This window comes from Anastrepha ludens, chromosome 5, assembly GCF_028408465.1.
Source record: "Anastrepha ludens isolate Willacy chromosome 5, idAnaLude1.1, whole genome shotgun sequence".
Taxonomy (NCBI): domain Eukaryota; kingdom Metazoa; phylum Arthropoda; class Insecta; order Diptera; family Tephritidae; genus Anastrepha; species Anastrepha ludens.
This window is the reverse complement of record NC_071501.1, coordinates 95,495,550-95,523,178: the sequence shown is the minus strand read 5'-3', so window position 1 is coordinate 95,523,178 and position 27,629 is coordinate 95,495,550. Positions and strand designations below refer to the sequence as shown.

At 34.8% G+C, this 27,629-nt stretch overlaps 1 pseudogene; it reads right to left on the bottom strand.

The window, feature by feature from the left end:
• Positions 1 to 8,321: 8,321 nt before the first annotated feature.
• LOC128864813 (recombination repair protein 1-like) lies at positions 8,322 to 23,267 on the bottom strand (annotated as a pseudogene).
• Positions 23,268 to 27,629: the final 4,362 nt, after the last annotated feature.

Genomic DNA, 27,629 nt, shown 5'->3' with positions numbered 1-27,629 from the left:
ATACTTTTATTTTCCCAATATGAAGACAAAATGAAGATATAAGTCTTGAATCGTTTTGGAAATTTTATACAATAGTATTTAGCAAAAATTAAAAATCTAAATCTTAGTAGTTAAGTTTTTAATTTAAACTGTAGTTTTCAGTTATTTTTGTGGAAAGCAGTGATTAATACGAATGAATTCTAATAATAGCAAATTCTGGGACAAAATAAATTTGCCTCACAATTAAATATTAAAGCTTGGATGTTCAGGAATAACCAAGAGGTCCAATCTAATCATATCCGATAAATTTGAGTTCATCGACTCTCTGGTTTCCAAGATTATAGTCACGAACGGAATGACTTTCAAATGCACAACTATTTTCGAAATCTTGTGGAACTATTTCTTGTTTCCAATATTTTTATCATTACTATATACATACTGTTCCTATTATTTGGTTACTACATTTTAAACAAATTTTAAATATTTTTTATGAAATTATAATTTTTTTATATAAGAGGTGTGAAATTACTTTTTCTTAATATTTTTTGTAATTTTTTTGTTTTCATAATAGTTTTAGTAAATTATATTTTCTTTTCATAATATTTTATATGAAATTATTTTGTTTTGTAAATTACAGTGTTTTGTGAAATCAGTTTTTTTTCTGAATATTTTTGACGAAACATTTTTTTATTTATATTTTTAGTATACTTTCAAGTTTAAATCTGGTGATATAAGCTGATTGATTTGCATGTGTATGAATTTTTTGGAAAACTTTTTAGCGAAATTATGCTTTTTTCATACATTTCGTGGAATTATTTTGCTTTCTAAATATAATAATTTAAATGAAATTATTTATTTTTTATATAAAGTTTTTTCTTAAAATTATTTTATCCAACAAATATTTGCAGTCAAATTTTTTTTATAAATATTTTTGTGTACATTTTTTTCGAAATATTTTCAATAAAATTATAATTTTTTTCCAAAGATTTTAATATATTTTTTAACAAGATTTTAATGAAATTACAATTTTTTCAAATTTGCAGTGAAAATATTTTTAATTTTTTATTTATTTGTATTTTTGTGTATTTTCGAGTTTATATGTAGTCACATAAACATGGATTGATGGTGTGACGTGTAATGCTACAAAAGATATTTGGCCAGATCAAGAAACACGTTTCTATGTTAGTTGCTTTAATCACTGTCTCATAGGCCGATATGCTCAAAGATTGAATGTACCTCATTTCGACTATTGCAAAAGAATGAGGAGAAGGAAGAGTCCTTTACACATCTTCTCTGCTACTGTCCCACGTGGCAAGCCACTAGGTTTAGATACTTTGGCTCATCGTTTCTAAATGATACCAAAGTAGGAAGAAAACACTAGTCTTTGGTCCGGAATAGATTAATGCACTCAAGAATGTTGATAAGGAGTTCAGGATATCCAGTTTGTTGGACGTTGAAACATTTGTGAACGATATCGATGTGAAATCTCTTTTAAAAATATTGCCCACATGAAAAGAGCTGCTTTTAATTATACTTTTTTCAAACCATATGAATTCATTTCAAATTTAATGCGCCTGCTGACCTCATCTGCTTTATAGAAAAATCGAAAATTTTACTAAAATTTTGTATCTAATGCTTTTAAGTAAAAAATACGATGTTTCTGGAAATTTGTTTGCCCATTTTTGACACCTTCGGAAAATCGACCGATATGGTAACACGGGTTGGAATTTTAATTAATGCGTAACGCAGCGACGCCAATGCACTTGGAAGGAATTTTCGCTTAAATTGTTAGCGTCTTCTGCTGTTGGATGCATTTGCTGTTGTATTGTTGTTTTTGTTTAATTTAGGGACCCTTAATGACGTGCACGCTTTATTGTTACTCTACTCTCTACCATCTTATCTGTATTGAAAAATTGTTGTTTTGCTGCATTACACTTCGCTCACTTTTATAGGAGGGAGGGTGAGTGTGTCTGTATGTGCGTGTGAGTGTTTGGGAGTGTACTTAAAGTATTTTTGTTGTTTCTTGAAGCCATAATTTATTTCGTTGCAATTGAGAATTAATCAGATTCCATGGTTTGCAGCAACAAATCCCGAAAACGATTCCTTGGTAGGAAAGGTGATAAATTGTCAATTACTACTTTATAATCCGTAGACTGTTAAAAATAAAATATCTCGCATAGACTCTACTTTACATGTATGTATATATGTATTACGCTGCTCGGCAGGCAATGGCAAGCCTCTGCCATAATAAAGCTGTTCATAAAACGGTTTTTGCCGTTCGGAGTTGGCATAGAACTGGAGGCATCTAAATTTCGGAAAAATTTCAAGACATACACCACAAATAGGAGGTTTGGCCTCGGCCAAACATCCAAAGAGACAAAACTTGGGCCTGTTAATGAGTTTTTTGTTTACAAATTTTTTATGCCACGAGTAATTAAGCAGCAGTTTGATGGCCTGCATGAACTGAAATTGAGGGCACTTGAAGAGCGGATAAAGTCGCATAGCCACTTGCTTATGTAAGCCAGAGATGCCATTCTAACTATTTTATAGCTAAATATTACTATTATTTTAGACGTTTAGCCATAAGCTCTTCCTCATCTTTTTTTAAATGGGGCTAACTAATTTAGCCAGTTAGCGACAGGCTAAACACCTACCCTGTCAGAAATCAAAATAGATTAACGAAACCAACGCAAGACTGAGCCTTGTCGAGGCCCTATGCTCCCGAGAGGAGTGCAAAAAAAACAAAAAAAAATTAGTTAAACATTTTTTTAATATTTCCATTTTTACTCAAAATTATGGAATTTTTTTGTGACTGATGATTTTTCGGTCTATACAAAAACTCGTAGTTTGTACTGGTCTAATGCATAAATTTGTAGTCTTGAATGCCTGATACAGTTTTGGATAGAAGTAAGGAGTTTTGGAATTGACATTAATAAAAATCCGTTTGAAGAGCTACAAGGCCTCGTCTTTATTTTTAAGCGATTCCATGTCAAGTAGTGCAAGAATTTAGAAGATTATCGTACCCTATAATCAAAAATAACCGGGTTGACTGTTTTCTTCGATTTTCAAGGCATAGTGCACCATGAGTACCTTCCATCGGGCCAGACAGTCAATAAAGAATATTATTTATCCGTTTTGAAGCGTTTGAGAGATGCTGTACGTCGCAAGCGCCCGGAAATGTGGGAAAACAATTTTTGGAATTGGCATGATGATAACGCGCCATCGCAGCGAGCGCAAATTGTGAAGGATTATTTGAACAAACATCAAGTAAATACCATGGTGCAAGAACCGTATTCAACTGATACGGCCCCGTGTGACTTCTTTTTGTTTCCCAAGTTGAAGTTACCACTTCATAGAAGGAGATCAAAGAGAATGCGACGAAGGAGCTGAGGGCCATCCCTTCGCTGGCCTACTGGGGGTGTATGGAGGACTGGGTTAAACTTTGGCACAAGCGTGTTGCTTCAGACGAGTCATATTTTAAAGAGATAAAATAAATTTGCCTGAAGTTTAACTCTGTTTTGTTTTATTTAAACAGTCCCGGTACTTTCTGATCATAGACTATATTCTTCTAAACTGTGTATACTCTTATTTTTCTCCATTCATATGTAGGCTTGAGTATAATAGTTGTAAGAAGTAAACTAAACAATTTTTTTAAAAAGTTAATAATTTTCAGAATCATTCAATATTAAAAAATTTTGGTATAGAGTTTTTAAAGCGAATTATTTTTGGCTGCATTCAACATTTTTATAACTTTTGGGGAAAAAAAATTTGTTTCAATATTTTTGTAATGTTTTTAATACAAAAAAAATTTTTTTTGGGAAAAAATTATATTTTTTGGTTAGAAATTTTTCGGAATTTTTTTTGACAATATAATTTTTTCCAAAGAACAAAAATTTTATAATTTCAAAAATTCCGTTTTTTAATTTTTTTTAATAAAATAATCCTATGAAATACGTTTTTTTTAATTTTTCTAATAAAATATACTTTTTTTTTTAATAAATTACACGTTTTTTTCGGAAAATATTTTTATGTTGTGTTTAATATTTTTCGGATTTTTTCTTTAACAATATAATGTTTTCCAAAACAACATTTTTATAATTTTTTTAATAAAAAATTGCGAAAAAATTTTCTTTTTTTGATAGAAATTTTTTTTTCAATATGATTTGTTCCAATATTTTTTTAATAAAAGAAAGTTGTCACTTTTTTTATTAAAATAATCCTACAAACAATTTTTTTAAGTTTTTTTATTAAAATATACTTTTTTTTAATAAATAATACGTTTTTTTTTGGGAAAATATCGTATTTTTTGTTAAATATTTTTCGGAATTTTTTTTAACACTATAATGCCTTCTAAAACAACATTTTTATAATTTTTTAATGAAGAAAAAAAATTGCAAAAAAACTATATCTTTTTGTTTGAAATTCTTGGGAATTTTTTTAACAATATGATTTTTTCCAAAGGAAAACAAAATTTTTATTAAAATATGTTTTTTTTTAATTCTTATTTCGCACTTTTTTTAATAAAATAATCGTATAAGATATTTTTTTTTTAACTGTTCTAATAAAATCTACGTGTTTTTTAATAAATTATACGTTGTTTTGGGGAAAAATTATATTTTTTGTTAAATACTTTTCAGAATTTTTTTTAACAATGAAATGTTTTGCAAAATAATACTTGTTTGAATAAACTGATCTTTATTTCCATTGATGTTTTGAAGGCCGACAACTTTTAGAACGAACGAAGGGCTAAAAAAAACTGTTTTTTAACAATGGATTAAGAAATAAAATACTGGAAACAAAAATAAAAAGTCTTTTTTCGTTTTTGTTTTACACGCTTTTAACCCTTTCGGTACGGAAAGCCGCTAACGGAAATACAAATTATTTTATATGTTTAACAGTTGCAATGGGTGAAATAAAAGTCTTTTGTTCCATCAAAATTGTATCCGGTTAAAAAGGGGCGGTGGGAGGGGCTGGGACATATATGTCCCCTCAGTATTTTTATGGACGCATTTGTCTCGTTTAGTATTTTATGATCCATTATCGTTTTGTATAAAAGTTTGTTTTATTATGAATTCAACATATATTTAGTTCAGTAAAGTGAAAAGAAGAAAACAATGAGCAAGTAATACAGTATAAAAAAATTGGTTTTTACTTATGGTAAGGAGCAAACAAGAATACTGATGGGACACATACGCCCCACCAGGATAAAAATGCCAGTCGTTTTTTATAAAACACAAAAACTTTTACTCACTTACCTCAATATAATAATAGAGCACTAGCACAATAAATAAATATATTTTCAGTAAACTTTGAAGAAACCACGAAAAATCGCAAAAAAACCTACCACTTGCAAAATTCGCGTCCACTTTTGCGTTTGTTTTTTGACTAATGAACACGTGTTTACCATTTAACCTCAAATAACGGAAGGAAATACCGGCATTAACTACGAAATGTGATAAATAAAGTCCATTAAATTCGCTTAATTTCCAGGCTAGGTATCTTCAAACATGTGCCGGGACATATAAGTCCCGTTCGGACCGAAAGGGTTAAAGAAACACCATTTCAAATAAGGCGAGGGCCTTAAAATAATTTGTTTTTTTAATATAATTTAATAAAATATGCTTTAAAAAAATGGTTTTGGGTGGAAAAATATATTTTTTGTTAAAAATTTTTTCGGCTTTTTGTTCAATACAATATTTTCAAAAACAAAAAAAAAAAATATACTTAAAAAAATATTTTATTTATTAAAATATACTTAAAAAAAATATTTCATTTAATAAAATATATTGTACTTTTGAAAAAAAAAAATTTTTTTTGGGAAAAAGTTATATTTTTTTGTTATAAGTTTTTGGGATTTTTTTGTCGTTTTTGACTTGACTCGGAATTTGTAATTGAAAGCAGATGCACAAACATCTGTGAATATCGCTCGATTAGTGATGGTTGACCTGCCAGGCATGGAAACGAGCTGGTTATTGTACAATATAATTAATGGTTTACGGAAAAAATAAAACTTATGTTTGATAACCTATTCAAAGAACTTTGGTGTAGTGGAATATTTGAAACGCCATCATTTTTTTAACAACCCTGAATATAAGTGTGTTGAATGTGATTTTTCACGCGCCTATAAAAACGCAAAAACCATCATAATTAACAAACGAAGGGACTTTGAATAGCCTGAAATCCATCCCCAACAGCATCGATAGTTAGCGAGAGAAAGCCAAATTTAACCCTTAATGGTCTGGAAGTTTACTTCGCACCAGAAACAGATATTTTTCATACGAAGAGAAGCTGTAAAACATCTTTAAAATTAATTTTAAAAATTAAATTAATCACTGCAAAGCTCGCTCAGTATTTGTGCGTACTCGAGGGTTTTTAACAATTAATTTTAACAATTTTTTAAGTGTAGAATTTTTCTTTTTCTTTTAATTTCTGTGAAAATTTATTAATATGTATGGAGGGTAATAATATTAGCAATATGTTTTAAATTTTATATTTTTTAGAGTATAGTACTTTTCGAATCACTCTCCAATATGCATCCCTGGTTAATTGGTGCAAGTATCGTCATAAAATTTAGTTTCCCGACTTCCCCCTAAAACCTTTCGCTTCGAGCATACTAAATACGCAGTCTCTTTTAGCTCTACTGCGAATGATGAGGAACTCACTAGCTAATCTCTGTAAACTTCGCGCAGTATTAGCGCGTCCTCGGGATTTTTTTTTTAACAATATGAAACTAACTGATGAACTATTTAGTTCTCTTATAAATTCGTAATGTGAAAGTGGTTTTTCGTCCTTTTCTTTTTGAACGGATTTATATGGAATGTAAGAATTAGTAGTACATACTTCAAGGCCCCAAAAAAAGAGTTTTCGTAATAATAATAGGACTATGAATAAGTTCGTGCGGTTTTACAACAGATGGTGTAACTTGATTATTATTCCATCGATCCACATTTCCAAACATTCATTGGAGAGCTACTGTCGTAAGGCACAAACGTCAGTATAAGTTTTTTATTTGAAGCGTAAACAACAATATTTTTACCACACTTGAAAATGTCGAATTTCGTGCCAAATAATGTGTTTTTGCGGGGAATTCTTCTTCATTATTTTAATATGAAGAAAAAAGCAGCCGAAAGTCATCGTATCTTGGTGGAAGTTTATGGTGAGCATGCTCTATCTGAGCGAACGTGCCAGAAGTGGTTTGCACGCTTTAAAAGTGGTGATTTTGGCTTGGAAGACGAAGAACGCGAGGGTGCGCCGCCAAAGTTCATGGATACCGAATTGGAGGAATTGCTCGATCAAGATCCGGCTCAAACGCAAGAAGAGGTTGCAAAAACTTTGGGAGTTGATCAATCAACCATTTCCAAACGTTTAAAAGCCATGGGAATGATCCGAAAGGTAGGCCATTGGGTGCCGTATGAATTGAAGCCAAGAGACGTTGAACGCCGTTTTATGGCATGCGAACAACTGCTTCAACGGCACAAAAGAAAGGGTTTTTTGCATCGAATTGTGACTGGCGATGAAAAGTGGGTCCATTACGACAATCCAAAACGTCGGGCAACGTATGGATACCCTGGCCATGCTTCAACATCGACGTCGGCGCAGAATATTCATGGCCTGAAGGTTATGCTGTGTATCTGGTGGGACCAGCTGGGTGTTGTGTATTATGAGCTACTGAAACCGAATGAAACGATTACGGGGGATGTCTACCGACGACAATTGATGCGTTTGAGCCGAGCACTGCGAGAAAAACGGCCGCAATACGCCGATAGACACGACAAAGTTATTTTGCAACATGACAATGCTCGGCCACATGTTGCACAAGTGGTCAAAACATACTTAGAAACGCTCAAATGGGATGTCCTACCCCACCCGCCGCACACACGGCAAAATGAGGAGTTTAGGAGGTCAAAAACTACAAATTTGAAAAAAATTATTAATTTGCACTTTTTAGGGTTCCTAACCAATACGTTATGAAAAATAATGATAAACAAGAATGAATGGGTACTCGGGAAGCCTGTACCTATTACCCAAATCACTTTTATTATGTTGTTTTTGCACGTTGTTGGTGTGTGTGTCGTATTATTTATGTACATTAACTACTAATATACATTTTCTTAATTGTGTTTGAACTTAAAAATACTTGTAAGTACCTAACTTCTAACCTATACAAACTTACCTACATAACTAAAAAGGAAAAGTGATAGGAGTAAAACAGTTAACAGAAATAAAAAATATTTATTTAGGAAAGGAAAAAAAGTAAGTATATTTCAATACCTATACATGATACAATACTATATAAGTTGGGTCCTTATTTAGGTATATCTATAGTTTATAATGATTAATAATCAGGATGCTTCATCATCATCTTCATGTTCTTGGCCATCATCTTCGTTTTCGTCATCATCATCTTTATTGATGACGTTTTCTATTGAAGGATTTTCCAACATTTCTAAAACCTCCTTAGCAAATGGTTTCCTTCTTTTATAGTGGCTCCTCCTCTTCGATGCAATTATAGGATCGGAAGCTATAAGCATCCAGTGCGCAATGTCGGTATTGGTGTCGATCCTGGAGGTCTTTCTAGTATGGAAAAGCCGTACGCTTTTAAATTCCTTTTGGCTGGTCTCCAATACATCTTCGGAGAATAAACCTACAGGTAGTGGCAGCTCCTTAATAATATCTGCTCCATGTATCAGGAGTTTGTGGACAGAAGCACTCATCTTGTACCAGCCATACCTATCAATGCAAAGTTTTGCAGTTTCAATACTGTAATTTTTGAATTTTTCGGGATTTACGTTGAATCCGCATGATAATACGCTTAGGGTGTTGGCGAATCTTTTGATGATTTCCGTATCTATACCTGTTATATTAGACGATTTGGTAGGCTCAGCAAAAAATTTCCTGGCCGTATTTCCGTCATTGGAATTCCCCCCTCCTTGTTTCGGTTGATCCACCACCAATCCCATTTCTTTGTAGAACTTTTCAGTTATCTCGTTTTTTCTTTTTTTAATATTCTCTTTGGCTGCTGTGCCCCTGGCTTGCCATTGCTGCAACTCTATTTTATACGAGATGTGGAGTAGATACTCGTAACACCTTAAGTACGAATGGATCACAGATATACCAAACTTGAACGGAGCCTTGGAATATTGTTTTCTCAAAAGCAAATCTATGTTGTTTAGCTCAATGGGTGATGCTTTACATATGTTGCAAGCTTGCGTTGATGATGTGTCAGTTAAAACGTTGCAAGTCTTGCCATCCATCATTGTACATACAGGATAATGTTTGAAAGTATATGTTTTGTCGTCAAAAGTTAATTTCGTAACCTTTAACCTCTATATTTGCTCTTCAATTTCGTCGTAATGCAGCTTCACAGATTCTTTTGTCTCTTTCTCAATTTGTAATCGAATAATGTGGCTATATCTTGAGGAGGAAGGACTAGGGTTTTGCCATATAATCTGTTTCCCATTCCTTGTTGTGTTCTCTGACATTTGTAATGGCACATTAGTACACAAAATAATGTTAGTGTCACCATATAATGAGTTGTTTACAAAACATTGTTTGTATATGGAATGACCGCCACTCCCGTCAAGACCCCATTTGTACACCACTTCAATGGGTGCGTTCTCTTCGTGATCGTGGTGTGTAAGAAGTACATCCTGCTGTACATCTGCAAGTCTGCGTACCGTGTGGTCAAGAACATCTTGGACGGGGATTTGGACTTCTGTTTCTGATATTTTTATATTGTCAGGGTAGCACTGTTTCTTTGTATGCGCTATAACATTGTATGCAGGATATATATTGGCACCCCGAGATTTCGCCCCTCTTTGCATGTGAATGTAATCTTCTTTACCCATATCAGAGTCAATGATGAACGCTAAAGCCTCCTCAGGGGAATAGGGTGTGATACCAGAAGTCTTTGGTGTATCATGAATTTGTTTTATGCGTTTGTATCTGCGTGGGCTGGTGGTCAATGCCAGGTTCACCATTCGTGCAGCTGTTCTTTTCCCAGATTTTGTTAGACTACCTTCAGCGGCAGCACACAATACGTCTGGAGTTATTTTAGCAACAATTGGTTGAACACGTCTTCTTTTTGTTCGTACAGAGCCCTCTTCGAAAGATTTTGATGGTCTGCCTTTAACACTTTTTATGTTTGAAACGTTGCTCACAGTTTTCACTGCTGGTAACTCCAAGTCGTTTTTTAACCATGCTGAATTGTACTTGGTGAATCTCTTAATCTTCCAATTCGAGTTCTTTCATTTTTTCAAAAGTTTCAAAACAAACACTTTGAGAACACATTTTATTCGTAACGCACTGTCTTCTGATTGTTCAAAAATGCTATGATTGTCCAATATGTAACTAGTTAATCGTTCCACACACTTAGACGATGATAATTTATAAAAGTTTTCATTTTGTAGCACTAAAATCAGATCCATTTTTCTAACATGTATTTTCGAGTGACTTTGATCACTCCGACTACCTGTAAATAAAAGAAGATAGTGTCACAATGAGTTCGTTTGAGTTCTCAAAATTCACAATAATAACGGCCAACTAACTGTTAACTGCAAATATCGAAGACAGAAAACGGTACTTAGCGGAACTTTTTTTGTAAGTCTAAGTAAACATGAATTATAAAAGGAAATTTAACTAGACATGCAATATAATATTTAAATACTTACGATTACATTATTTTTAATTTTATTGTATTAATAAAATGTACATACCTGTAGATTCCATGTTATTGACTACTGTTGATATTTAAACACGAGGCGAAGGAAACAATGCGTATTGTTCATTCGACGGTAGAAAGCAAATTAAACGTACAATCATTTCGCTTCTCTGCCGGGCCCTCCCACTCCTTTATTGTAAACATATTAAAGGTAAATTATTCGCTTTGTGATGGAACGACTATCAGACTCGAAAAATATAAACTAATTTAGACTTTATCTTCAAGTTGATAAATCGCTTTTTGACCTCCTAAAGCCCTCATTTTGCCGTGTGTGCGCCGTATAGTCCAGACCTTGCGCCATCCGATTACTATCTCTTCCGATCGATGCAACATGGCCTGGCTGACCAGCACTTCCGTAATTACGATGAAGTCAAAAAATTGATCGATTCGTGGATTGCGGCAAAACCGACCGAATTTTTCACAAAGGGAATCCGTGAATTGCCAGAAAGATGGGAAAAAGTAGTAGTAAGCGATGGACAATATTTTGAATATTAAATTTGTAACCATTTTACGTCAATAAAAATAATAAAATGGTTTTCGGTGACATTGAATCCCGTAAATAGAAGTGTCATTCCGCTTATATGGCGCCATTGGACCGATGATGGTTAAACTCACTTATCGTTTAGAGCTTCCGGCGATGGGTCTAAATGAAAACGAATGGCCCACAAGTGCCAGGAAATAGTCTGCGCGGTTTTCAGCTAAATCTATTTGGAAGTGTACTAATCTTAAAATTACCGCTAATTCTTTTTAACTAGTTTTGAGAATACCCACATCGCTGTTACTGACTTCTCTCTTTTGTGAATGCAAAAAAGTCAGATGAAATTAGTAGTTCATAAGCGAAAAATGGTTTAAAGGGTTAGTCAAATTATAAAGGGTCTTTCACAAGTGACTGCTAGATGTCGGTAGTGAATATTTCCAAGATGGTACCTTTTTCACGAATTGACTGTTTGGCGGATTTCACCTGTAGACGCGGGGTTGGCATTTAAATACTTTCGTTTCCACATATTGTATAATTGTTAAGAGTTCAATCTAATTTCTTTTCATATATTATCTTTTGAAAGACCCTTTATAATATTTTGTGAAGTATGAAACAATTTTAACAGTGCAGTGATCTTTGAAATATCATTGAAATAAATATGAGCGAAACTTGCCCCTTCATTCCTAACTTTATTAACCCACTACTGCTTGCTTCCTTTTGCTTTAGTTTTTAATACCTTTTAGAGTATTAAAGTTTATTTAAGTAATCAACGCATATCCGTTTTAATTGAATTTCCATTTGTTGCATTTTTTGCGCGCTTCGCTAAAAGTATCCAAACTCTGCAACTCTGGAGTTGAATATAAAATACGCATAAAAGTTCCCACTTGCTCTAACTTGAATCATTTGTCGATTGTTGGCGGAAAAGTTCGTGCGAGTTTAGCTAATTTATTTAGTGTGTGTGTATGTGTGTATGTGGTGTGTGGATTTTCAATTTGATGGTGGTTGTAAAAAGTTTGAGTTTACCTTCCGCTGTTTAGCCAACTAAAAGCGTTGACTTAAGATAAACGAACACTATAGATGGCTGCGCATACATGTACACTCACACATATACACAAACGGTTATACATATTTATAAATATATTTGGATATGTTTACTGCAGTGGCACGTCAACGGAGGGTTTATGAAAAGTTAAATTTTAACAGCAAAATGTTAAGTTAAAATGTAAAGTACCCAGTTAATATTTCTGTGGTGTAAACTTTATTGCGGGGAAGTGGTTATAATACAATATTTTCGTTTCCACGGCAGTCGGTTCTACGTTACCAAAACGACCTGAATTTAAATCCGTATATACAATAAGTACGGGGAATGTTTATGGTGCTACATCAACAACAACAACAACAACTGCAATATTTTTCTTTTCGATGAAAATAACCGCCATATCATATACGGTCAATTGAGTTCGCTATTATGGGATGTTGGAACACGAGGGTTGTTATTATATTTTGGTTTCTGCGCACAAATAAACATTTCCATCACTCAAAATAATGTTTTTATTTAGTAAAAAAGTTCTTCAGAGACAAAGTTGAATGTTTAATTTTGCCCCATCTTGTGGAAAACTTATTTTTGTTTATTATCTTATTATGTCTAAATAGCCCTTGAGAAGGGTGTGAACATCAAAAAACTTGACAAGGTTCAAAGACGAGGATCTATTCTAATAACCGGCGCGATGTCAACCACACCATTGAAAGCATTTTATGCGACATTAAACTTTCTTCTGGTACATTTGCAGGCAACATAAAGGGAGGTTAAGTTTCAAGGGCCGGTATTGATTTTGAATAAAATACAATTTGTTTAGAAAATTATTATCATTTCTATTTATTAAGATAATATTGGTATAGCTCAACTACGTATAAAACAAAATATTGGCCAAATGACCGCCGTGGCCTTGGCGGCACACCTCCATCCGATGGTCCACACTTTCATTGACGCTGAGGCCTAATTGAGGTTCCATGCCGTTAATGTGCCGAATTATCTCATCCATTAGCTCTTGAATTGTTGCTGGCTTATCGACGCACACCTTTTCTTTCAACTAATCCCAAAGAAAAAAGTGCAACGGTGTCAAATCACATGATCTTGGCGGTCAATTGACATCGCCGCGACGTGAGATTATTCGGCCATCAAATTTTTCGCGCAAAAGAGCCATTGTTTCGTTAGCTGTGTGACAAGTGGCACCGTCCTGTTGAAACCACATATCGTCCACATCCATATCTTCCAATTCGGGCCATAAAAAGTTCGTTATCATCTCACGAAAGTGAACACTATTCACAGTAATTGAGTGACCGGCCCCATTTTGGAAAAAATACGATCCAATGATGCCGCCGGCCCATAAACCGCACCAAACAGTAGCTCTTTGTAAGGGTGCATTGGTTTTTCGGCAATCACTCTTGGATTATCATTCGCCTAAATGCGGCAATTCTGCTTGTTGACGAATCCACTGAGGTGAAAATGTGCCTCATCACTGAAGATGATTTTCATCGAAATTCGAACGCCCATTTTCATAATAAGCCTGAATAACTCTAACGCGTTGCTCGATTATATGTCTTTCCATGGTTTAGGTTGAATTAGTCTGAAATTAAAAAATGCCAAATGAAATGCAGGAAAAGCTTGACGTTTAGGTGTGGTTCATATGCAACATCGGCCCTTGAAATTTAACCACCCGTTATAACGCACGCACTGCAGCAATAAAGCTGAACACTCTATTAACACGGATTATGGTCACAGTAAAATCCTGCCTTGCACTTTGGGACTTCCGGGACTGGTTGATTATGCACTTCCGCCTATACTTGCCATTACAGCGTTTACGACCCTCCTACCCTCAAGGGAAGAGTGGAAACGGGACGCTGTGAGACAGGGCGGGTCCATCCATGTATACACAGAGGGCTCTAAGCTCGAGGGCAGTGGTGGCGGAGGTGTATACTCCGAACATCTGGCGATCTCCTTAAGTTTTCGGCCCCCCGACTACTGTAGTGTGTTTCAGTCTGAACTGATGGCAATAATGAAAGCCACGACGCTGATACAGTGTGATGCGATATCCGGAAATGATATCTACATTTTCACTGATAGCAAAGCGGCGATAAAATCCCTCACAAAATAGTCGACAGCCTCCGAGGTAGCCATGAAATGCCACACATCTCTTAACGAGATGACTGAGTCATTTCACCTAAAGGTAACATGGGCTCTTGGCCATCACGACATAGAGGGTAACTGTAGAGCCGATGAACTAGCGAGACTCGGCACTAAATTGTCTGATGAGTACATAGGTAATGACATGGCGATACCCTTACAAACATGTAAGCTACTCATCTTTGAAGAAATTGTACTAATTAGACTGTTAGTTTTGTTCGTCGAGAGAGGACTTAACTAACCAATTGCCAACTTAGTCCAAAGTACCAGTTGTTGGCAAGAGAGATTCTACGTTGGGTTTCAAGTCTGACATTGTTATCGGTGTTAATGCTGGTTCCTAAATAGACGAAGTCTTTTACAACCTCGAAATCATAACTGTCACCAGTGACGTGGGTGCCCATACGCGAGGTACTTCGTTTTGGACTCGTTCACCACCAGACTTATTCGCTTTGCTTCTTTATCCAGTTTGAAAAAGGGAGAACTAACAACGCGGTTGTTAAGGCCGATGACGTCAATATCATCAGCATACGAATGAATAGCGATCAGTAACTTTCCCCACTTGCGTGGACTTCTACATATGAAACCATCCTTATTATAGTCAAGTCTACAAAAACAAAAATCTTTTTTTTATTAAATTTTGCATTTATGGTTTATGAAATGACAGATGTTAAGAATACCTAAAACTTTTACCAATAGAAAGTTCTTCCTTTTTTAAATTGCTTCAGCAGTATTGTCTACAACTACAACGATACAAATTACGCTACTAACACACAATTAACTGGTAAATACATGCAACTTGTAATATGGAATGATAGATATTTATGACATAGAAATGCATTTGTGATGCTTTAAACAAATTACTACAACAAATAAAAGTACCAATCAAATATATATAAAGTAGGTTGCCAAAACATGAACAATTGTTAAGAGTACAAAAATGGGTTCCAATTTACGCACAGCTCCTCTCTTACATCTTCAAAAACAATGTGATTGGACAACGTGTACTTGTGGATGCCATGTAAGTCCACTATGTGTAGGCAGCCGTGCGATCCGAATATAAGTGCCTAAATGTATCGACGAATTCGAGAGCCATCAATTCAGTAATTTTGTCACGTTCTTCCTGCGTGAAGCCGGCACTACGTGTATTGGTTTTGGGATTTGCGAGATCTATGGCCTGATGTGAAACGTTCATATCGCCACATATTACAACTGGCTTTATGGCATCCAAATGTTCAACGCACTCTTGGAAGAGTTTTTCCCGGCGGATACGTGCCTCCAAATTTACCAGTTTTCGTCCCAAATTAGTCACATGCAAGTTGATTACAAAGAATTTCTCATACGCTCAGCTGAATCGAACTCTTTATTGCCAATGCCAATAGTGGGCATAATTTTTCAATATATAGCAACGCCAGCATAACCACCCGGCATACAAAGCCAATAGGGATGAAAGCCAGGTATGCGTGCAACCTGCTCCGGCAGCTGAGGTATAGTGCATTTTATTTCCTGTAAGCATACCTGTAAAATGTCTGGTAACTCGTAATCCAAAAAGGCTTAACCATCTTTGTTTGACCACGAACGCAAACCAGCCACATTCCAACTGGAAATTTTTAAATTAAACTTTTCTGCATCATCTTCACTTGATTACAGTTTAAACTCCTCTTTGTTATGTTTGGTGACGATGGTATTGACTAATGCACCAGTTTTCTTTGATTTAGTCGGTTTGGCACCATCGCTCTTGTCAGTGTTTTCGGGAGCATTATTTTTTGCAGCGCCTCGTTTACGGGGCTGACGCTTCTCTTTTTTTATGATACCATTCACCAATTGTTCCTGTTCGTGTGATTTAGTAGATCTTGCTCTTGGCTTGGTTTCCTTTGGCTTGTTTTTCATTAGGCTTCTTCTTGGACATTTTTTTTGGGGGCTCGGTTTTGCATCTTCCTCCTCAGTCTCCACTTTTAATACCACTTTACTTGCTTCAACTGAATTTTCTAATTCTGGCGCCTTGTTATTTGCCTTACGCTTACTGGCTGCACTTGCTTTTACCGGCTTTTCGACAGACTTCTCCAATAATTAGCCAATCTTTTCTTCCTTAGGCTCTTCGGCGCCTTGCTCCTTGTCTTTGATTTATTTGGTTCTGCGATTGTGTCCCAGGCCTCATTTGATTCAATTTGCTCGACTTTGGCTTCTGACCTTTTAGTTGCTTACTTTTTCACATCCTCTACGGCCACTTCTGAGCTTTCACCAGTTTGCTTCTTCTAATCTATTGGAATATCTTTAGCAGACTTCTTCGGTTTCTTCTGTTTAATGGGTTCTTCTAAAGGGTGGTTAAATTTTAAGGGCCGATGTTCAATGTGAACCACACCGAAACGTCAAGCTGTTTTCGGCATTTCATTTGACATTTTTCAATTCGGGACTAACTCAATTTGAACCATGGAAAAATGCATAATCGAACAACGCGTTAAAGTTATTCAGGCTTATTATGAAAACGGGCGTTCAAATCAAAATGCATATCGCGCACTTCGTGATTTTTTCGGTCAATTTAATCGTCTAAATGTGCGTATGATCGTAAAAAGTGTGCAAAAGTTTGAGCAAACCGGGTCTGCAGGAGATGTGAAAATACCAGTGTATGCTCTTACAGCTCGTACTTCAGAAAATATTGCTGCTGTTCGCGATAAAGTGGTTGAAGAGCCGTCCACCTCAACTCATCGTCGTGCCCAACAATTGCACCTCTCACGCTCGTCGTTGATGAACATTATGCATAAAGACTTGCATTTGCACGCTTACAGGGTCCAATTGACTCAAGGACTAAAGCCTCTTGACCATTCAAGCGTCGTCAATGGTCAGAATGGTGGCAGGAAATGGCAACAGTGAATGACCAATTTTCGAAGAAATTCATTTTCAGTGATGAGGCACATTTTCACCTTAGTGGATTCGTTAATGAGCAGAATTGCCGCATTTGGGCGAATGATAATCCAAGAGTGTTTGCCGAAAAACCAATGCACCCACAAAGAGCATTATTGGGCCGTATTTTTTCCGGTCAGGCAGTTACTGTGAATAGTGTTCGCTATCGTGAGATGATAACGAACTTTTTATGGCCCGAATTGGAAGTTATAGATGTGAACGATATGTGGTTTCAACAGGACGGTGCCACTTGTCACACAGCTAACGAAACAATGGCTCTTTTCCGTGAAAAATTTGATGGCCGAATAATCTCACGTCGCGGCGATGCCAATGGGCCGCCAAGATCTTGTGATTTGACACCGTTGGACTTCTTTCTTTGGGGTTATTTGAAAGAAAACGTGTACGTCGATAAGCCAGCAACAATTCAAAAGCTAAAGGATGAGATAAATCGGCACATTAACGGCATAGAACCGTTTTTTTCTTCAAAATCAAAACCGGCTCTTAAAACTTAACCACCCTTTAGTATTAGCTGCGTTGCTTAAGGTTCCTCAGCTGCAGCATCAACGACAGCATTAATTAAAATTTTTATGAATTAACTTACTGGCCCAAGTAGGAAACTAACTTTCATATTTAGTTATGGATAAAAATTTATCTAAAAGTAAAGAGGACGACCTCTTTGCTAATCCCACTTCGTCGAATACTGCATCCGCCCTTGGTCTATGCACAGATGTGCAGAAAACTCTATTTATTATACTTGTGCAAGTATAGAAGGCGTAAAGACACGTGTGCACGTGAAGTTCAACTTAAGTAGCAATAGTGCGTTCGCTTAGAAGTTTTTTACTTTTATTGAGCGAGCGAAAAGTTTTTAATTTGTTGCAAAAACTTTAAATTCATTTCCGATTTTGTGTACTTAATTAATTTTAAATGCGTATTTAATAGCTTTGCGCACACGGCAATGGCAAAATGTGGCTGGAAGTGCATACATAAAATACCTGCGTACAAATACGAATTAACGCATGGGTGTTTCTTAAGTTTGCATGCACGAGTATGTAACTGGTATGTTTGTGTGTGTGTGTGGGTGCTAATTTTGTTTGAGTAGGTATGGTTGAGGTTTGTAGTTGTAGTAGCTATGCGTTTGAACTTTGTACACCGTTACATTGGCGCGCCTAGTTACGTTCGTTCTCACTTGAGTTTAGAGAGCGAGAGGTTAGTAGTTTATTTGTTGTCAAGAGTGGAATATCATTACCGCAATCGCGGCTTTGGCGGTTGCTTCAAACCGGATTTCATGCCACTTAAATCACGCACCACTGCAACACCTTTTTGAGCTTTGCGCTTGTTGGCATAGCGGCAAAGTAAATGCAAAAGCAACAACCACATCTAACAACCTCATGCACAGATGTGTAGGCTGGCCTGTACCTTTCACTGCTCTTATTACGTTCATCCCTGGCAAAAGTGCTTGCTACTACTTATTCGAAGGTGTTCTATTCTTGCCTCTTTGTTGAGCCCTTGACTGATTTTTTCTTAAATTTCTTCCTCTTTACCTTTACTTTTTGCGCTGCGTATGTTGCTTATGTTTTTCTTTTGTACCTTTCACATGGTTGGATTTGAACTGAAACTTCTATTGCTAGCTTTGGTTGTGAACATATGAAGTTACTCAGACATCAGGCTGACAAGAAAGCTTTAGTTCAACTATCTTCTGAATAATTATTAAACATATAATAATTATTTCGCTTTTTATACTCTGCAAACGAGCATATTAGGGTGTCTCTTCAAACATTCGGTACTGCTTTTCCATATGGATTATACAAATTATTGTATTGTATTTTAGAACTTCACCAAAATATTTCAGAAAAAATTGAGTTATAGTGAGCTCAACCAGTTTGAAAGTACCTCCAAAACTCGAATTTTTATAAATAAAATATTATTATACTTTTATTGAATATTATTTTTGCCAAAAAGCCTCTCAGGTGACAGAAGAATTTAAGCTTAAAAGAGCAACGGCACCAAAATTACTTGTTTCTTATTACTGAAGATATTTTTGATTTTTTGTGGAAGATCGTTTTGTAAGAAACTTGAATAACTTAGCCAAATTATAATAGATTTGGACTTCTATTCAATCATTGGCAAGGTATTTTCGCATCCTTTTCATTTCGTGCAAAATCCACTTGCGTCCCATTTTTATCGCATATGTCACTATTTTCTGTCTGTTCCAAAAATTTGTACACATTTTTATGTGGACCTCTTATTATTATTATTTTGTTTTTAAGACGCAGCTGCAAAGGAAGAGGTTAAATATTTAGGAATTATCTGCGATAAAAAACTCACTTGGGAGGCCCACCTCAACTCAGAATGAAAAAGGCAACGACAAACCTGTGGACATCAAAACAACTCTTGGCTAAATCCTGGGGTCTGAACCCTAAAACGACCTTTTGCATCTACACCCAAATGGTAAGACCCATTTTATTATATGGGGCTCTGGTATGGTGGGTTAAAACAAATCGAGCCACTACTATGTCAAAACTGTGTGAACTACAAAAGCTGGTGTGTCTAAGCATAACCGGGGCCATGAGAACTACCCCAACTGGCATGGAAGCGCTTTTAAAATCACCACCGCTACATTTAGCAATATAACAGAAAGCTACTATTCAAGCACTCTTTTTTCATATGATAGAGAAACTTAAGCCAGGAGATCTTACTGGACACTTCAATATCTTGAACAAGGTTCAACAAGGTTCCCAGCATGGATAAGTGATGACTCACAAAAAGGGTACACAAATGGTTCCAAAACGCTCCAAGAAATAGGAGTAGGAATGGTCGGTCACACAAATCCCTAACGCTAAGTACAGATACTACAATTTTCCTTGTGGAACTCGTCGCCATAATGGAGACAGTGGAAATCATATCCAAAAGAGGGTTAAAGAAAGTAAAAATTGAAATACTTTCGGATAGCCAAACGGTTCTCAAAGCCTTGAATAGCTTCACATTCAAGTCAAAAGTCCTAATAGAGAGTAACAATACACTCAACAAACTGGTCTCTCATAATCAGATCTCACTGATTTGGGTACCAGGACATGAGTGACAAGGAGAAAACGAGAAGGCAGACTGGTATGCCAAAAATAATATAAAACAGGAAATCAAAAAAATGGATCCAAACTAAAGTCAGGGAACACTGGAATGCCACAAGCGGCCTTAATCATTCCAAAAAGTTTTTGAACTTCAATGTCAACAGAGCGAAATCTTCTCTAAACCTAGATAAAAAGGGCCTCAAATTACTCTGTGGAGCACTTACAGGTCACTTTGCCTGTAATAAATACTCATTTAACTCAATAGGATTACCTAGTACAAGATTATGTAGGTTCTGCTGTGATGAAGAGGAGTCTATGGAACACTTACTATAATCATCAACTGTGAGGCACTAGGCCACAGGAGACACATAATCCTGGGCTCGTACCTACTAGAGGAGGAAAAAATAGCATATCTCTGTTCATATCATAACGCCTCATTGGAGATTTTTAAGCTTATATTCTTTCACATCTGAGGGGATTTTTAGGAAAAAATATTTTTCAAATTAATTTTATTTATGTACTTGTTTAAAAAAACTTGATTTTTGAGAGTGCCATCATAATGGTAGGGTTAACGCAAATCTTTATATTTTTCCGAAATATTAAATATATTAAAAATATTATCTAAAATTGCTCAGATCTAAAATATTAAAAATGTATAAAGCACTGATACGACCTGTGGTTTCATATGGCTGTGAACTATGGACGCTGAAAGCTAACGAGACAAAACAGCTAATGTCCTTAGCGCATTAGGCACAATACCGAACTGGAAGACATAGTTAAGAAAAAACTATAATAAGATTTATTAAGTCTCAACGACTTAGATGGCTGGGATATGTGGATAGAATGCCAAAGGAGCGATCGACGAGAAAGGCGCTAGATCTTCGCTCAATTGGAGAAAGAAAAAGGGGGCGCCCGAGAAAAAGACTGCTAGAAGATGTGGAAGCTGATCGTAGGAAAATGCGCGTGCAATGTTGGAGGGAAGTGGCTGTAGTGACGCTAAGAAGAAGAAGAAGAATAAGAAGAAATATGTATTATTATTATTTGTTAGCGTACCGGCTGGGGTCGCAAAGTGCCGAAGCAAATAAATTCCATTGGGATAAATTCCTGCTTTTAAACCTCATTTGTGGCCATGTCAGCGAGTCGTCAGCTGTCGAGAATTCATTTTACAGGCTTCGTCTCCCCGATCCCCTACGGGGTGAGCTTTGTAAATTTCGGTATAGGGACATTCTTTTTGCAAGTATGTCCAATCCATCTTCATTTGCGCTCGTGAATCTCAATCTCAACTGAACTTTGCTTACCTCGGGTGAGAAGATCCTCATTTGACACCTAGTTTTCGGGCAAGATGACTCCAAGGCAGCGATTTATGAAGATCTAACACTTTTTTGTTGTTGCAATGGCCACAGGCGATGTTCACAGCCATATGGGAGTACTGATTATACGTTGGAATTAAAAATCCTTAGTTTTTTGTTTATGGTTAGCAGTTTTTGTCTTGAAATGTAAATTTTATAATTGCAATGGGAAAACAGTACTGATATTTTTTTTTTTCATAGAGAGTTATGTGCACCATAGCATGCACATTAGACCGGGTCGGAATGCTACAAAACTAAAATAATAACTTTATCTGACAACTCAGCCTTTCCTGGCTAAGTTTGAGAAGTAGATTCGCCACAGTTTTGATTTCACGAAAACTTCCGTTTTTGGTACGTCGTAGAAACATCAAAAATCATCTTTTCATAACCACTCCACTCATTCCAATATTTTGTTTTATGGAAACGAAAATTGATTTTACTTGAAAATATTTTACTAAAAGTGAGATAATTGAGTTTATTGGCCAAAGATGATATTTTATTTATAAGTATGTAAGTATAGTTCTTTAAACAAATTTGTCAATGGTATATTAATCTTCTATACCGGGGATTATATAAATAGGTAACTAGGTAGCACAACGAAATCATACTTTGTGCAAATTAACAAAAAAAAAAAAAAAAATTCGGTAAACTTTTCGTTCAATTTTTGCATGTTTAAAATTTCAGAGTTATACCCCATAAAATTTTTTATGCAATAAAGAATAAGTTTCAAGTGGCTCTAAAAAAGCGCTGATTTCTGAATTATTTTTTTACTGGCGGTCTATTGCATATTTTCCATATAAGAAATGCTCGATAATTTTCTTATTTGAAAGAAACCATCTCAAAATCTCAAACCAGAAGTGTTTACTTGTTTATAATTGGCGCTAACACTCCGTTTTGAGTGCTTAGGCGAGCTCCTCCTGCTATTGGTGCCGTGCATTTTGTTGTTGTTCCACAAATGAAGAGTTACTACAAATGTTTATCGCGACTTAGTGGGATACATAAAAAAAATTTTTGTTTTTTTGATGCTACGACCTAGATTTGCTCCATAGCCGCAAAATATCAAACGCCTTTTTGTTTTTTTTTCTAATTTATTTTTTATTCGCGCCGACAATGATTTGGAAATTATCATAAGAAAAATTAGATTAAATAAAAAACAAATAATATTGTATTGTAATAAAAATGGGTTTGACTATACACAAATTTAACAGATAGCATTAACAATTTTTTTTTTTACCATCCTAATGTGTATGCTTAAGGTATTTAAAGTGCTGCATGCAAACATACATATTATCCTTACAAACCCGTTTATTTATATTCTATCTTATTTGTTAAGATGGTCACAATTTCTACAGAGGGAAAAGTATGTACATTAATTTTTTCCGAGACAACTCCTCCAAACGTAAGGTTATCAAATCCCAATATGAAATTCTCAACCGATTGAAGAATGTTTAGAGGTTCCAACTAGAGTTTCAAGTTTTAAGTTGTAATTATTTTGTTTTTACATTATGTGACCTTATTTAAGGCCCTCACCTGATTTGAAATGGCGGGTTTTGGGCGTTTCTTTAAAAGCGTGTAAACCGGAAACGAAAAACATTTTCTATTTTTGTTTTCAGTATTTTATTTTATTAATCCATTGTTAAATAAACATTTTTTTGGCTATATGAGATTCGCTCAAAAAGTTGCCAGCCTTCAAATAATTTTTCGAAATTCAGGCTTAAGTCGGAATCCCCAAATCTTATTCGATGCGCTTAATATTTATCGAGGGTACTCAAATAGCGAGCTATGCATTTAATAAACCTATAACAAGGCCTGTGCGAGTAGCAAATTTAATTTTAATTGAAGAACTTAACTTAAACTAGATTTGATCAAAAAGTTCGCCGAATATATTCAGAACTTTCAAAATACAAGTTTATTCCTCAAAAGGTGTATTATCAAAGTACTTCAAAGTACTTTCCATCAACTGCAACGCACTTAGAACAGCATTTTATCTGACTCTCGAAACATTTCTGGAACTCTAATATATTTTTGGTAAAGACATTAGAGGCGTCTTCAATATTTCCATTAATTCCTTGCGGCTGTTAAAGCGCGTCCCCCAATGTCGGGTTTTGCCTCGATCAAGCGGAACAAATCGCAAGGAGCCATAACAGATGAATTGGATGGTTGTTGGATGGTATTCGTTTCGTTTTTGTTCAGTTATTTTTTTCTTATTCAGTTATTTTTTCATAAGTTTCGATGTCGATGGCCTGCTGCTACGTTCGTAAACAGCTATTTTCTTTAGATTATCATTACCGAAACAGTTTCTCAAGAATTTTCCAACATTGAATCCATTTTTAATGTATAATTTTTAATACAAACTGGTTGCTGCAAATTCAAATTCATTCTTAGTGGACTTACTCAAGATGGCGTAACTTTTACAAATGTCAAGCAATGGTGATAAAATTCTGATTGGAATGTTAATCATAGATGTGGCAACCTAAGAAAATAAGAATAAGAAAAAGAAAAGAAGAAAAACAAAATTCCAATCGGTTGACTTAGAGCGTCACAGGTCGGTTGTTCTGGGAATGTTTTGATCAAGGTAGTATTTTGTATTTTTAACCAACTTGTAAAAAGTTATTAGTTACTTTGTAGGCTGCATGCCAAATAAATAAGTAAATAAAAAAATAAATAAGAAACTAATGAAATAAATAAAATCAGTAAATTTATATTTTTAGAGTGTGACTCGAACAATATCCTCAAGTTTAGAAACACCGACCACCCTAAGGTCTAAGCTGTATTTGCGAACCAACATTTGATTTTTTCACTTTCATATACCCAACAAGCACGAAAAAGTTTTGTCACCGGGCTTGAAAAAATTAATAGTTCTGAAGTTGAGATTTAATATCACTCTTGACTCGAACTTTCAATGCTTAGAATTTTATAATTCTCAAGTTGATATTTACCATCTTTTTATACTGGATTTTCAACCTTTGAGAAATATATTTTCTCAATCTGGTATCTAATGGGTGATTTTTTAAGAGCTATAGGAAAGTTTTTCAAAAAAACACGTAAAATTCAGAAAAATGCATGAAATTTTTATTTAAATCGATAGTACAGTCCATATAATTTAAAGTTTGAAGATTATTTCATGCAAATGTTGACCGCGACTGCGCTTCAAATGGTCCATCCGCTTAGTCCAATTTTGGCTTACTCTTTCCAATGTTTCGGCCGGTATCTCACATAAATGCTTTAATGTTGTCTTCCAATGCGTTAATTGAAGCAGGCTTGCCTGAATAGACATGAGCTTTAACATAGCCCCACAAAAACTAATCTAAAGGCGTTATATCGCACGATCTGGGTGGCCAATTGACAGGTCCCGAATGTGAAATAAAATGTTCACCGAACTTGCCTCTCAACAAGTCCATTGTTACGCGTGCTGTGTGGCATGTGGCACCGTATTGCTGAAACCACATCTCATGCAAGTCAAGCTTAGGCAAAAAAAAGTTGGATATCATTTCACGGTAGCGCTCACCATTCACAGTTACGTTACGATTCGCAGCATCTTTGAAGAAGTACGGTCCAATGATACCTCCAGCCCATAAACCGCACCAAACTGTGACCTTTTCTGGATACATTGATAGCTTTTGCAATTCTTCTGGCTGATTTTCATACCCATTGATCAAAAAATGAGCTTCGCCGCTGAATACAATTTTTCGACTTTAAATTTTCTTAACAGAACACACATTTTTATAATAAAATTCAATGATTTGCAAGCGTCATGGTTAAATTATAGACCCAACTGAAGATGTTTAACAGTGAAACAAAACACGAAACGTGCGTCAGCTGTTTAAACCAACTGTTTAAAAAGATAATAGCTAAAAAATCACCCGTTAATATCCTTCCTCAAACATTTATCTTTTAGATTTAAAATTATTCTGGAACCTTAACCTTTGAGCTATTTAAATTCCCAAGTTGATATCTAACACCGTTATTAACTAGATTTCTAACCTTGGAGATCTAATATTAATTTCCACTGGACTTTCGGTCAACTTTTGATATATTTGATATTGTACATAAATTTATAAAGTAGTATTATTCTTGAAGTTTAATATTTAATATGATTTTACTGGATTTTTAATTGAAAAATTTGGGTTTTATTTTAGAACTTTATTAATCCTAAGTTCGTATTTATTTTATCATTCTTGTCTCGATTTTTCCCCACTGATAGTTTTGTAATTCTCAAGCTTGATATCGAGTACCATTCCTCACGGGATATAGGTACTAACCTTGTGTTGATATTTACCATCATTTTCTACTGGATTTTGAACTATTAAATATGTGTATTGTCTCAATCTGGTGTCTAATATCCCTCCTTTAACTTATATTTAACCTATAATTTATAATTCCAACCTTTGAGATCCAATATTTTTTTCTACTGGACTTTCAATCAAATTTTGATATATTTAACATTTTATATCATTTTCGAAACTAGTAGTCCTGAAGTTCATATTTAATATGATTCTACACTGGATTTCCAATTGAGAAAAGTGAATTTCTTTGAGAAGTTTATTAATCCTGGGTTGGTATTTATTTTATTATGAATATCTCGATTTCCCCTACTGACAATTTTGTAATTTTTTGGTCCCCCGATTTTTTGTTTTATCGATATTTCGAAAGTATACTATCTTAGGAATATTCTGTGGAATTTTCATGTGAAAATTCTCAATATTATAGCTTCTTCAGCCCTTTAACTAAGTAGAGAGCGGTCCGCGCCTTCCTGTACCTCAAACCTTAAACTCATTTATGTATCTCGAAACGACTTTTTTCAGCCTGTCGTTGTCAAAAAAAAAAAAAAGAACACTTCTCGTATTCAACCGAATCGTCTGAAATTTTAATATGTTGTTCTCAACATCAATGGCTACCGCCCGTACTAGAATTATATTATTTTTTGCAATTATTTCGTATGTTTTTTTACTACAAAACTGAAAAAAACCCAATTTTAAGAGTGTCAAATTCAAAACCGCGTGATTTTGCCAAAATTTTGTTTACTCTAGTATGGATCAAAGCTACAGTCTTACTGGTTAATCATTTTTTTTGGGTTTTTTGTTTCAGATAAATAGAAGTGCCAAAATGGACAACACCGTCCAGGTACAATTTTTTGGGCGGGTCAACTTCAACACCATTTTTTAAGGACGTGGTCTGGTCAAATACTAATTTCTTATGGATATTTTATAGGAATTATTTTTTAAAGAAAATAAAATGCGATCGTTTTGATTTTATAGTAGGTTATTATTAATTACGTCAAATACTAAACAAAAATAATTTTTTTGGTTTTTTAATAAATTTTTTTATAGTAGGGCGGCACCAAAGTTAGCGCCTTAAAAAAATATAGGTGGCTTGTCAACAGGATTTTGGCTCTTCAGAACATCTGAAACGAAAACGTTAAACTGATTATTATTTTGTAGGCTTGTCATTCTGACAGGTGCTACAATGGGAATTTTTTTTGAAAAATAACAAAATGGCGGACTTTTGAAAGAAGTTTATTTTCAAAAATATCTATAAAAAATGAGTATTTGACCAGACTACGTCCTTAAATTAATAAAATTAATTTTTTTTTTCATTTTTGTATGTAAAACAAGTTCAATAAAAAGCTTAAAAATTTTTAATATCGTTTTTCACATATTTATTGAAAAAAAAATCCTGAAAATACTCTAAATTTTCGAGCTCTAGAATGCCGAGATCCCTTAAGCTGATATTTACCATCATTCTCCATTGAATTTTCACCCTTTGAAGAATTTATAGTTCACAAGCCGGTATCTGTTCAAAATCATTCTTCTTTAAATTTAATATTCTGGATCTTGAAGTATATCAAGTTATCTTTTGAGTTATTTAATTTCTAAAGTTGATATCTAGTATCATTCTTCACTGGATCCGCAACCTCCGAAACGTTTATTATACTCAAGTTGATATTTTACATAAT